This window comes from Macrosteles quadrilineatus, unplaced genomic scaffold (assembly GCF_028750875.1).
Source record: "Macrosteles quadrilineatus isolate MER2022 unplaced genomic scaffold, UCM_ALF_1.0 Scaffold_6__1_contigs__length_79288215, whole genome shotgun sequence".
NCBI classification, from domain to species: domain Eukaryota; kingdom Metazoa; phylum Arthropoda; class Insecta; order Hemiptera; family Cicadellidae; genus Macrosteles; species Macrosteles quadrilineatus.
Window position 1 is genome coordinate 49,377,029 of NW_026542599.1, and position 12,330 is coordinate 49,389,358.

Sequence of the window (12,330 nt, forward strand, 5' to 3'; positions counted from 1 at the left end):
GGGAAGAATCTTTGTTTTTTTGACAGCCGGCAGAAAGGTATGTCAGAGCGATGTCTTGTACCATGGCTATGAACAGTATTTCTTGTAGGTAATTTATGTAGATTTGCCTTCACATGGTCGGCTGACATAAAAATTTAATGACTGACAATTGTTAAGATACCAGTGCTGACAAACAGAGGTTTGCAATGGTCATTTCTTTTACTCATTCACTGATTTGGGAGAAACTTAGCTCGTACGTTGGAGGCCCAGCTTCCCTACTTCGTCGGTGATCCGCTTATATATATTTTGCATTGTTGTCTACAAGGTTTAGTGTAATTGAGAATGTTTTTTGTATAATACTTAACAGGTGGTTTCCCAAAGAGTATGTTATGTGGGAGAATAAAAAAAAGAAAATTTTCCAGCTTATACCAAGAAATGCTTGCAATTAAACCTTTAGACAAGATTGTCATACCTTATTAATACAGAAATTCTCTTTTGCTACATTACAATTACTAAGAATTCTCTTGAGCTCATTTAGTTGTAGACTTACAAGGAGTTTTTATTTTATCCAACCCCATTTGTACTGTCACAATATTCACCCTCCTTCTTTTACACATTTTAACGATGTTTATATATATTGTGTCGTAATAAATTGTACGTGCTATTCTTTGACACTTCCATTTTGTGAATTCCATGCTGTCAATATCTCCATTCTTAGTTACAAAAATTAAAATAAGTCATTATTTTAAATACTATTTTTTTATAATAAGCAACTGCATGTAGTTAAACTTAATGTATTTATTGTTATACTCAATTGATTACGAAGCAGAAAATACTGAATTACAGCTGCAGGACTGTAATAATATAAACAGTGAAATCGTGTTTTAGCTTAGAACGGAGTACTGACTTATGAAGACTATAACAGTTTCTAAAAAGGGAGTGTTTTTCGTTTACTAGCTTACAGTGATATATAATAATATATTGTTCATCCAGTCAACGATGTAGCATAGATTACACACATTCTTGCATAATTCCCCGGGTTGAAAAAATGTCTATTGGCAAGCGATCACCGTTTCCAAATGCAGATTCTTTTGGAATGTTTCATGGATAGTCATTTTCAAAAAGGATATGTCCAAAACATATTGTTTCCAAAAGTACTCAAAAAAATTCGATAATAGAACCAATAAGCAATCCCATCACCCCCATTTTTTAAATTTTGCTTGAAGTATTCAAAGGTAAAATTTTAAATAGCTCACACCGTCTTCAAGAAGAAAAAACAAAACAATATTATCATAATCAAACCAAAAAAACACTCAAAAGAAAAAAATTTGCTCAAAAATAAAATAATGTATTCATTTTTTAATGAGAGATTTTAACAGGAGATTATAATTTACAAAAATAAAATGGTTTCAATTTTTATTTCTACCAATAAAATCATGATAAATATAATAAAAAAATGCTTAATGTTAACTCCAGTTTTAAAACTATGATTTAAATTTAAAAATCAGAACCTACTCTAGAATATTATTAGGTACGTAAAACTTATGTCATTATTTTTTACTTATATGTTTTTATAGTATTTAACAACTAAGGTTCTCTAAGGTTTCAATTAACATTCAAGGATTTTTTTTTTATTTAGTTTAATAATCTCTTATAGAATGATGTACATCATAAGCTTTGGAGTAGTCACTTCTTCTTTTTCATCGTCCTCCTTCTGTGAACGAAAAGAACATGTCTCATATTATTATATTGTCTAAAATATTTTTCGACTATCCATATTGTTACAACAGATATAAGCTTTTTGATTTAGTTTCCAACACAAGCTGCAGAGATAAGTATTTGACATTGGAGGTATTTAACCCAGCTAAGTTATTGAGTCATGACAATCGGACCTCTTATATTACTAAAAGAAATCAATATCATGTCGCATGGCTCAGTTGTTATTAAATCGATATGAAACACGATACACAATTAAATTAAACTAAACTTAAAAATTTACTTTACTAATAGATGTTGATTGAGAGCCTACCTGTTTTTACATTTATTGTCTATACAAAACACTCCAGTTTAAATTGTTGTGTGAACGTAATATTTCAAGAAAGATCAGAACTTCCTGCTACACAAGAGAAACAACTGATAAGCTATTCATGTATAAAATAAACATAATACAGATTTGTCTTGAAGATGTTGCGTTAAAGTTGAAATTTAATTAGGAAAAGTTTATATACACTTTGTGTTTGTAATATGTCAATGCAAATAAACCATAATACTTACTATGCACTTGTTTATATTACTTCTTCTTCCCCCCGATTAGGCCCCCTCTAGCAAGGACACCTGAAAATAAATTATAAAACTTGTCAGCAAATTCAATGATGAGCTAAAAAATGTTACTATGACAGTTAGATCGTCCCTTAAGGGTGCCAATTTGGAAAGAAATAGAAAACATCGGATAAGCTAGTCGCCATTAGAACTGTCTATTTATGCTGTATTCAAATCATTATGTTATTTTAATCATAATATAAAAAACCGATCAATTTCCCTCATCAACATACGATGTTTAAATGTGTTTATCAATTGAAGATTCAATTCCATAGCTATATTAACAACTATGGTTTGTATCTTAAAACTGAAACTTTACACTCTAATCTACCTTACACTCCAAAAAAAAAATTTAAAACTGGACGATTTTTCCATAAATCCCAATAAAGCCGCTCCTTATGAAATTAACTATATTATTTTATTTACATCAATTTCATAACTATTGTTTCATAACTAACCTATTGTGGCTACATAGTTTTGCCATTAATATGAATCTGCTACTTACTGTCTCATCTGTTCTTTGAGTGTAAAAATTATCATATGATCAGCTGACTGTTTTGAACTGTTTTGTAAATGTTATATTTTATTTTATTGTAGTTCTTTCTTAATACAAAAGTGTTTCAATGTTATAATCTCGTCTTTTAATTAACTTATTTTGTGTTGGTATATTTATATAAGGCACAAGCCTTACCTAACGATGCTTAGTGTATCGCTAACCATACCTTCCATGAAGAGAGCTGCCATGACAGCGGCGACAACGAAACTTTGGGTGGCAGACATTGCTAATGATTTGCTGAAAAATATTAGAAAAGTGTAAACATAAAAAAACAGTTTGGCACCCAACCCTTAGCCCATTTTTTTTAAATTTACTATGGATATAGCCAAGATTTATTTTTCTATATCTATGCTTATTTAATACGCACGCAGCTTTTTGTGACAATCACTCCTCCGATACTACTGAACTGATTGACATGTTTTTGGTGTTATCGGAAAGAGCGTAAACGTGAAGTTGTGCAGGAAGCATTCTTTTTAGGGGAATATTTAGAAAATGAGGCCCTGGGGCCCTTTAAAGTTTCTAATTTCTCTATAAGATAAACATGGAAACAAAACTTGTTATGAAACTCCAGCTCTTGTCAGAAATTAAAAGTAAAAGAAAAACATATGTTAATTGTAAATAGTCAATATGTTTGCTAATTTAACAATCTGCTAAAAACATTTTATAAATTAGTTAAAATTAAATATTTATTTTTTTGAATTTGGGTTAGCGTAAATATTACAATAGAAATAAGCGAGAGAGTCTAGATTGATATTCTAAAAAGAAAACTAAAACACTGTGCTGCATTTCTTAGTAATCATTGTAAGAGCCGATTGGCAAACTATGAAAACATAGGAAAATCATAGAACGCCACCAAGGAGAAGAAATAGAAATAATGGTTCTTTTTACAATTTATAATTAATTGTTATTATGGACAACCTAATGTGGCTATGAGTAAGGCTATTTTTATAAAACACTAAAAAACAAGATTAGCTTTTGAAAAATGATCAGATATTTACAACAAATTATGATTATATCGATTTGTTATGTACATCTTGAGTATTTCCAAAGTCTTTAAGTAGAATATTTTAAAGTCATAAAAAGTTGTGATTGTTATTCGTTTTTAAATGACGCCTGTAATACTTAGCAATTGATCGAATTCGAGCAACAGGTAGAATAGTTTTAACAAATCAGTTTGGTATCAAACAAGTTACAGGCGCAATGAATTAATTTTTTCTAGAAGTTTTAACATATTTTAATGATTATCACTGAGGAAAGTAGGATGAACTATTTAATTATAAAATCTAAATCTTTCTCGTTATGTTCAGATGTAAACGTATTTTAATCACAAAAAAAAAACAAATAAATTATTTGAAATTAATACATGCTTCTAGAAATGTACCCATTTTTGTCATTAGAAAATATTTACTGAATTTCTTTGAAGCCGTCCGATTAAACAATGGTATTTACGAGGGACCACAAGGGAATAGTATATTTAATTTAAGCACATACACTAACATAATACAGCTTAAGTGAATAATGTTTTGGTATGTATTTGGTAGTATTTATCACTTTTGGTAACCGCAATTATTACTTTTGTTCATACAGTGAAGTTGAGATTCTTTTTTAAGATTACATAGTTAAATTATTTATGTGTCGTAAATGAAAGTTGACAAATGAAACAGTTACACGTACAGCATCATATCACGACATGTGTTAGAATTTTTCTCAGTATAGTTATCCTGTTATCGAGTACTTGTATTACCTATTCTAGTCATAGACTTATCATACTCACCAGTTGTTGGCTTCTGTGGATCATACACGGCAGATCTCTTTTATAGGACTGAAACTCTTTGTGACGAAACTTTTATTTACTGAGTGTTGCATTTTACAATTGCATTTCCACGTTTCTCAAACAATGATACAGCGAATACTACATTCCACTAAACACAAAGCTTTTATAATAAGGAATTCTAGTGTTATTTCAGTTGTTTTATTTCGTCATGAATTTTGGTGTCTTTATTTATTTTCCATCTTAGGAAATATTCCTTGGTCCGTGTTATGAAAATTTTCAAACAAAGTACATTGATGTAAGGAAGTATAATATCTTGAGAAAGATAAATAAAATGTAAGTTTTTCCTGCAGAGGGTGATGGTCATTAGTAACTGAAATGAAAAGCATTACTCAAAGATATTCCTCGTTGCGAAAATGTTGTTTATACTTTATTCTCGTTTGTCACATGACAATTACTAAGAATTCTCTTGAGCTCATTTAGTTGTAGACTTACAAGTAGTTTTTATTTTACCCAACCCCATTTGTACTGCCACAATATTCACCCTCCTTCTTTTACACATTTTAACGATGTTTATATATTGTGTCGTATTAAATTTTACGTGCTATTCTTTGACACGTCCATTTTGTGAATTCCATGCTGTCAATATCACAATTCTTAGTTACAAAAATTAAAATAAGTCATTATTTTAAATACTTTTTTTGTTTGATAATAAGCAACTGCATGTGGTTAAACTTAATGTATTTATTGTTATACTCAATTTATTGCACAGAAAACGGAATGGGAGATATAAGAATACGTTGGGTTGAATTATTATATGTTAGATTGATAAAGTTTCAAATACTTAGTAATCTACTAGTTACTAGTTTTTCACCGGACTAGAATTGACTGGTTCCGTGAATAATAAGCCAGGATTTAAAAACTAACCAAGGACAGTCCCATTTTGAAATCAGCAATTTCAACTGGACCAATCTCTACAGAAAATAATACTCTTACTTTAGCATAGGAAGTAATAGCTCTGTGACTTCATTAAGTTATCCATACCGAATGAAAATAAAACTTTGATAATAATTTTACTTATTAAGACCTACAAACAATTCATATTTCCTTAAAGGGAATGTCATTATCAATAACGTAAAATATAAAAAAAAACGTTTCTCAGTTTATCGTGATCCTCGCATTTTGCCTTATAATCAAAAAGCTTTCAAAGATTAAAAATGGAGAATATTCTTCTAAAATAGCGGAGAAGCTGTGATGTGATGTTCAAAAACGCATTTTCATTTATTGGGGATATTCCTTTAGATCAATTACATGGGTTGTTGTGCTTTTATTTGTATAAAATGGGATAATGGTCCTTTTTTAAGTAAAATTGGTGGAGAAAACGTAACATGTGAGCCATTTTGATGACGTCATAACCGGAAAATGCAGCGAGTGCAGACGTGACACCCGAATTGAAAACATTTCTTTAGACACCTACATCCACATTAAATGGTAAAATATATGACTTGCACACAGCTCTAGATGACAGACTAATAAGTAATTTTGCTATAATTGTGTTATTTACAAAAATAACACAACAATATTTAAAAACACGGGTTTTGCTCAATTAAACAAAATGTACTTATTATACAACAAATGTGTAAATGTAAGGAAAATTACATTTAAGCTTATCTTTCAAACAAAAAAAAGCTTATCCCAATCCAACAAATATTACGCGATTATTTACTTTAAAAGAAATCCTTGCCGCCCTATTTATGACGTCGTAGTCAAAAAACGTGGGGGGTAGGAGGTAAACATCCAGGTTTTTAAACTCCTTAGACGAAAAGGTTATGCAACAATATTCAGTATACGCAAGTTTGCACACTAAAGTATAGCCAGCTGCAGGACTATAAACAGTGAAATCGCGTTTCTAGTCTAGAAGATTACTACTAATTACTTATGAAGATTATAACGGTTTCTAAACAGAGAGTGTTTTTTTCGTTTACTAGCTGACATTGATATACATAATATATTGTTTCCTCCCGTCAACTCAAAAGTCAACGATGTAGAATAGGTTACATGCATTCTTGCATAATGCCCCGGCTTGAAAAAATATCTATTGGTAAGCCACCACAGTTTCCAAATGCAGATTTTTTATTTTATTATTTTCTGTTTGCTATGTCAATAAAGCTTTTAATGAGTTGAGATGAAAATAAATTGTAAACACAATGGTTGTATAAACAGAACCAATATTTTATAGTTTTAGTGTTCATAATGAAATGGAAAATATTTTGGAAACTGTGCATATTTATGTTTTATTTTCTTTATATTTCCAAACAAATAGTATGGTGAAGAAACAAATATAAGATCATTGATGGCTGCAGTAAAACCTTAGAAAAGAAAGTTATAGTGTAAAAACTACAACTGAAAGTAGAGGAACAAGAAATAACGTAAATATTGGTTCAACATTTATAGTTTCCAGTCTTTCCTTCGTTTTATCCAGTCGCGTTTTAGTTCTGGACTTTCAAAAAGTATATTTAGACTGTGTTGAAAAAGTATATAAAGCATAGTTAAAAAGGAACTGAATAACATTCTCTTAAATAAGCGTATTAATATTATATTTTTATTGGTTTTTACTTAAGATATAATTTATGATGCATTCAATACCCCTGTGAAATTAAATTTCTACTACCAATGATATTTCTATATTTATAAAATAAAACTAATTAGAAATTATAATCATTGGATGAACCGAACAATACTTTTTAGAGTATTCAAACGCCATGTACAATACAGTAGCTTTGTTGTAATATTTTTGAGTTAGTGGTTTATGCTTGGTATAAAAAGGAACATATGATGAAAACAGCAAAAGCAAACAATTCACGACGAAAAAAACAAGAATGAATAGAAACACTGAATCCCTTATTATGAAACCTTGTTTAGTGAAATGTGGTTTTTGATAAAGCATTGTTGGATATACATGTTGGTTCAATGTGTGAAATGCAATACTCGGTAAACAAAAGTTTCGTCACAATGTGTTTCTGTCTTATAAAAGAGATCCGCCGAGTATGTTCCACAGAAGCCAACAACTGGTGAGTATGATAAGTCTATGACTAGAATAGGTAGTACAAGTTATCTATAACAGGATAACTATACTGATAAAATTCTGAAATTCTAAATTGTGTCGTGATATGATGCTGTACAACTGTTTGATTTGTCAACTTGCATTTACGATTAATAAACAATTTAACTATATAATCATTTTAAAAATAGCAACTTAACTGTATAAAAAAAAAATATATTTAATTTAGTCAAAAGTGATAAATACCACCAAATACATACTACAACATTATTCACTAAAGCTGTATAATAGTATATGTGCTAAAAATAAAAATAATACTCTTCCCTTGTGTTCTCTTGTAAATACAATTGAGGATGGCTTAAATGAAATTCAGTAAATATTTACTAATGACCTAACGAATGAGTACATTTCTATAAACATATATTTACTTTTGAGTACTTTAGGTTTTTTGTTGTGATTAAAATGTGTATATTTACATCTGAACATAACGAGAAAATTAAAGATTATATAATGAAAGGGTTTGCGTTCTATTTTCCCCTACGGTAATCATAATATGTTAAAGCGTTTAGGAAATTTCGTATATATGGCACCTATAACCGTTTGATACCTAACTGTTTTGTTAAGACTAGTGTACCTGTTGCTAGAATTCGAACAATTGCTAAGTAGTATTACAGGCGTTATTTTAAAACGAATAACATTTATAATTTCTGATGGCTTTAAAATATTCGACTCAAAGATTATGTAAATACTGAAGATGTACATAACAGATCGATATAATCGACATTTCTTGTAAATATCTTATAGTTTTTCAAAAGCTGATCTTGTTTTTTAGCGTTTTCTAAAAAATCCCTACTCATAGCCGCATTAGGTTTTCCTTACTAACGATTGTAAATCAACAAAAAAGAAAACATCATTTATATTTCTTCTCCTTGATGGTGTTCGATGACTTTCCTATGTTTTCATAGTTTTCAAATCGGCTCTTTCGATGATTACTAAGAAATTAAACACAGTGTTTAGTTTTAATTTTAGTATTTCAATCCAGGCTCTCTCGCTTTTTTGCATTGTAATATTTACACCAGACAAAATTCAAATAGTAAATATTGCACTTCAACCAACTTAGTAAATGTTTGTAGCAAACTGTTAAATTAGTAAACTTTTTGACTGTTTACAATTAACATATGCTCTTCTTCTCACTTTTAATTTATAACAACAGTTGGAGTTTTTTAACAAATTTTGTTTCCCATGTTATGGAGAATGTTATGGAGAAAAATACGAAATTTTAAAGGGCCCTGGGGCCTTACATTCTAATTATTTCCCTAAAAAGAAAATTCCTGCACAGCTTCACGCTACGCTCTTTCCATTGACACCAAAAACGTGTCAATCGGTTTAGTAGTTTCGGAGGAGTAATTGTGTCAAAAAACCTAATTGCGTAATAAATAAGTATAGAATATAAATTAATAAATCTTGTCTTCGAGTATGTCATATTACATTTAAAAATACAGGCTGCGTGTTGGGTGCCAAACTATTTTTTTATGTTTACACATTTCTAATATTTTTCAGCAAATCATCAGCAATGTCTGCCATCCAAAGTTTCGTTGTCGCCGCTGTCATCGCAGCTGTCTTCATGGAAGGTATTGTTAGCGATACACTAAGATGTTATGTTGATGTGTGCAGATCACATATATGGTTTTAAACTATACAATTAATGAAAATAAAATAATATAGGTTATAATTTCATAAGGAGCGGCTTTATTGGGAGTTATTGAAAAATATTTTTCACCACACTATGATGTTTTTAGCGGATTTACATATGTTAATTAAGTGGTGGCTGAAAGTTACGTTTTGCTGGCCATGCCAGCTGTCTTCGTTTTTTGGGGACCGAGCAGGTTTTTACATCCCTAGGGCTGCAAAATCAGCTGCCCGCTTACTTACTTAAAACATGAATGAATTTTAAATACAAAATCAAAATCCATAGCATTTCAATAGAATTGTGTTATCGTCACCGTTGTCTGGCAACTATTTATTTTTATTTTTGCTGATTCCTCAAATTATTGGGTCTGACTTAGGGGAGGTACGAATGAGACATTAGTTCAAAATTCCTCCGTGAACAGCGCTGTAGTAGAGAGCACTTTGGCAATGAAGGTTTACTAATCGCAAAAATAGTTCTGTTCATAAAATAAAATTATAAATGCCTCAAATACAATTTTATATTTTTTTAAATATAAAATTAAACTATCATAACCTAACCGAACTAACCAGACTTGCTGATAATGAAATAATATAACAAAAGTTTAGTAATAAAAAATAATTCTGTTTATTAAATAAAACTAGAAATTGCTCAATTAAAATGTTATAATGACTTAATAATAAAACTAATCCGTCATAACCGAACCAAACTTGCTGATAATGAAAAAATCTTGGACAAAAAGTTAGTGCTTTCAGCGGGATTTAAACCGGGACCTTCAGCATATCAACCCGGCACGCTGACCTCTAGACCACCGAGGCCGATTGTCTAAGACCGTATTATTACGGTAATGGCGTTACTTCAGCTAATAAGAAGTCCAAGGCTGTCCTCGTAGGCACTTCTATACCTCCCCTGAGTAGGCCTAAATATCCAAATTATTTCTTCACATAACCTTAAATTTGTAGTGTTGACTTTCAGTGTGCATTTTTATAGTGGTGAATACTGATAATAGGGTATAGTGTGGTGAAAAATAGCGTTCGTATCACGAACCGAAATGGTTTTGCAGCTCTCGATCGATTTTTGTTCTCGACTTCGTCTCGAACTTAAAAACTATCTCGAGCCAGCAAAACCTCATTTTCGGCCCTAGGTACGAAATATACTATTATTTTTATATTATTTTATTGGAGTGTAAGGTGCATTAGAGTGTAAAGATTCAGTTTTAAGTATATAAACCTTAGCTGATAATATTGCTATTGAATTGAATCGTCAATTGAACATTTAAACATCGTACCTTATATTGATGTGAGGAATTGATTTTTTTTTATATTATGATTTAAATAATAATATGATTTAAATAATACAACGATTTGAATAAACTTACAGCATAAAGAGACAGTTCTAATTACGAATAGCTTATCGGCTTTCTCCTATTTCTTTTTAAAATTAACACCCTTAAGGGACGATCCAACTGTCATTGTAACACTTTTTAGGTCATCATTGAATTTGCTGACACGAAGTTTTACAATTTATTTCCAGGTGTCCTTGCTAGAGGGGGAGGCGCTCTAATCGGGGGCAAGAAAAAATAATATAAAAGTGTGCACAGTAAGTATTATGGTTTATTTGCATTGCATTATTACAAACACGAAGTGCATATACACTTTTTTGATAATTTAATGTCAACTTTAACACAACAGCTTTAAGACAGATGGATTTATATTAAATTTTATTTCATACATTAATAGCTTATTAGTTGTTTCTCTTGTGTAATCCAGTAAGTTCTAATCTTTCTTGAAATATTACGTTTACACAACAATTTCAGCTGGAGTGTTTTGTATGGATAAGAAATGTAAATACAGGTAGGCTTACAATTAACATATATAGTTAGGTCAATTTTGAGCTTAGTTTAATCTAATTGCGTATCATGTTTCATATCGATTTAATAACGACAGAGTCATGTGCAATGATATTGATTTCTTTTAGTAATATAAGTCTTCCGATTGTCATGACTCAATAACTTAGCTGGGTTAAATACCTCCAATGTCAAATACTTATCTCTGCAGCTTGTGTTAGAAACTAAATCAAAAAGCTTATATCTGTTGTAACAACATGGATAGTCGAAAAATATTTTAGACAATATAATAATATGAGACATGTTCTTTTCGTTCACAGAAGGAGGACGATGAAAAAGAAGAAGTGACTACTCCAAAGCTTATGATGTACATCATTCTATAAGAGATTATTAAACTATATAAAAAAAATCCTTGAATGTTAATTGAAACCTTATAGAACCTTAGTTGTTAAATACTATAAAAACATATAAGTAAAAAATAATGACATAAGTTTTACGTACCTAATAATATTCTAGAGGAGGTTCTGATTTTCAAATTTAAATCAAACATCTAAACTAAAGTTAACATTAAGCAATTGTTTATTTTATTTCTCATGATTTCATTGGTTGAAAAAAATTTAAACCATTTTATTTTTGTAGGCTAAAATCTTTTGTTAAGATTTAATGAATACGTTATTTAATTTTTGAGCAATTTTTTTTCTTTAGAGTGTTTTTGGTTTGTTTATGATAATATTGTTTAGTTTTTTCTTCTTCAAGACGGGGTGACCTATTTAAAATTTCACTTCTGAGCACAATCATAATATTATACACTACTTTGCTGCTATGGAGTATTATAAACATCGCACGTAAACTTATAATATCCAGTAAAGCATTATTTTCGTTAACGTCTGGTTTTGATACAGCATTTAATATTTTACAGTAAAGTAGGATTCTCCAATATTTAATGTTGACGGAGCTTACTATAAAAGATATTACATAAGGTAATAATGGTTGTGGTTTGGTCTTTAAAAGAGGTAAACTGTACGTTAAAACTTTCATGCTTTCATACATTTAATTTCAGACATACGTTTTAAGAGCAATAATAATCAACTTTTTATTCAGTATAATTTTT

At 30.0% G+C, this 12,330-nt stretch overlaps 2 long non-coding RNA genes across 2 annotated transcripts; one reads left to right on the forward strand and one right to left on the reverse strand.

The window, feature by feature from the left end:
- Positions 1-1,545: 1,545 nt before the first annotated feature.
- On the reverse strand, positions 1,546-3,147 carry LOC128997063 (uncharacterized). Its single transcript, XR_008491087.1, has 3 exons — positions 3,021-3,147; positions 2,254-2,313; positions 1,546-1,693 (listed from the first exon to the last, which is right to left on the reverse strand). It is a non-coding gene; the product is annotated as an uncharacterized LOC128997063 (long non-coding RNA).
- Positions 3,148-9,203: 6,056 nt separating this feature from the next.
- On the forward strand, positions 9,204-11,646 carry LOC128996117 (uncharacterized). The gene is made up of 3 exons (XR_008491021.1): positions 9,204-9,317; positions 10,907-10,972; positions 11,540-11,646. It is a non-coding gene; the product is annotated as an uncharacterized LOC128996117 (long non-coding RNA).
- The last annotated feature ends 684 nt before the right edge of the window (positions 11,647-12,330 follow it).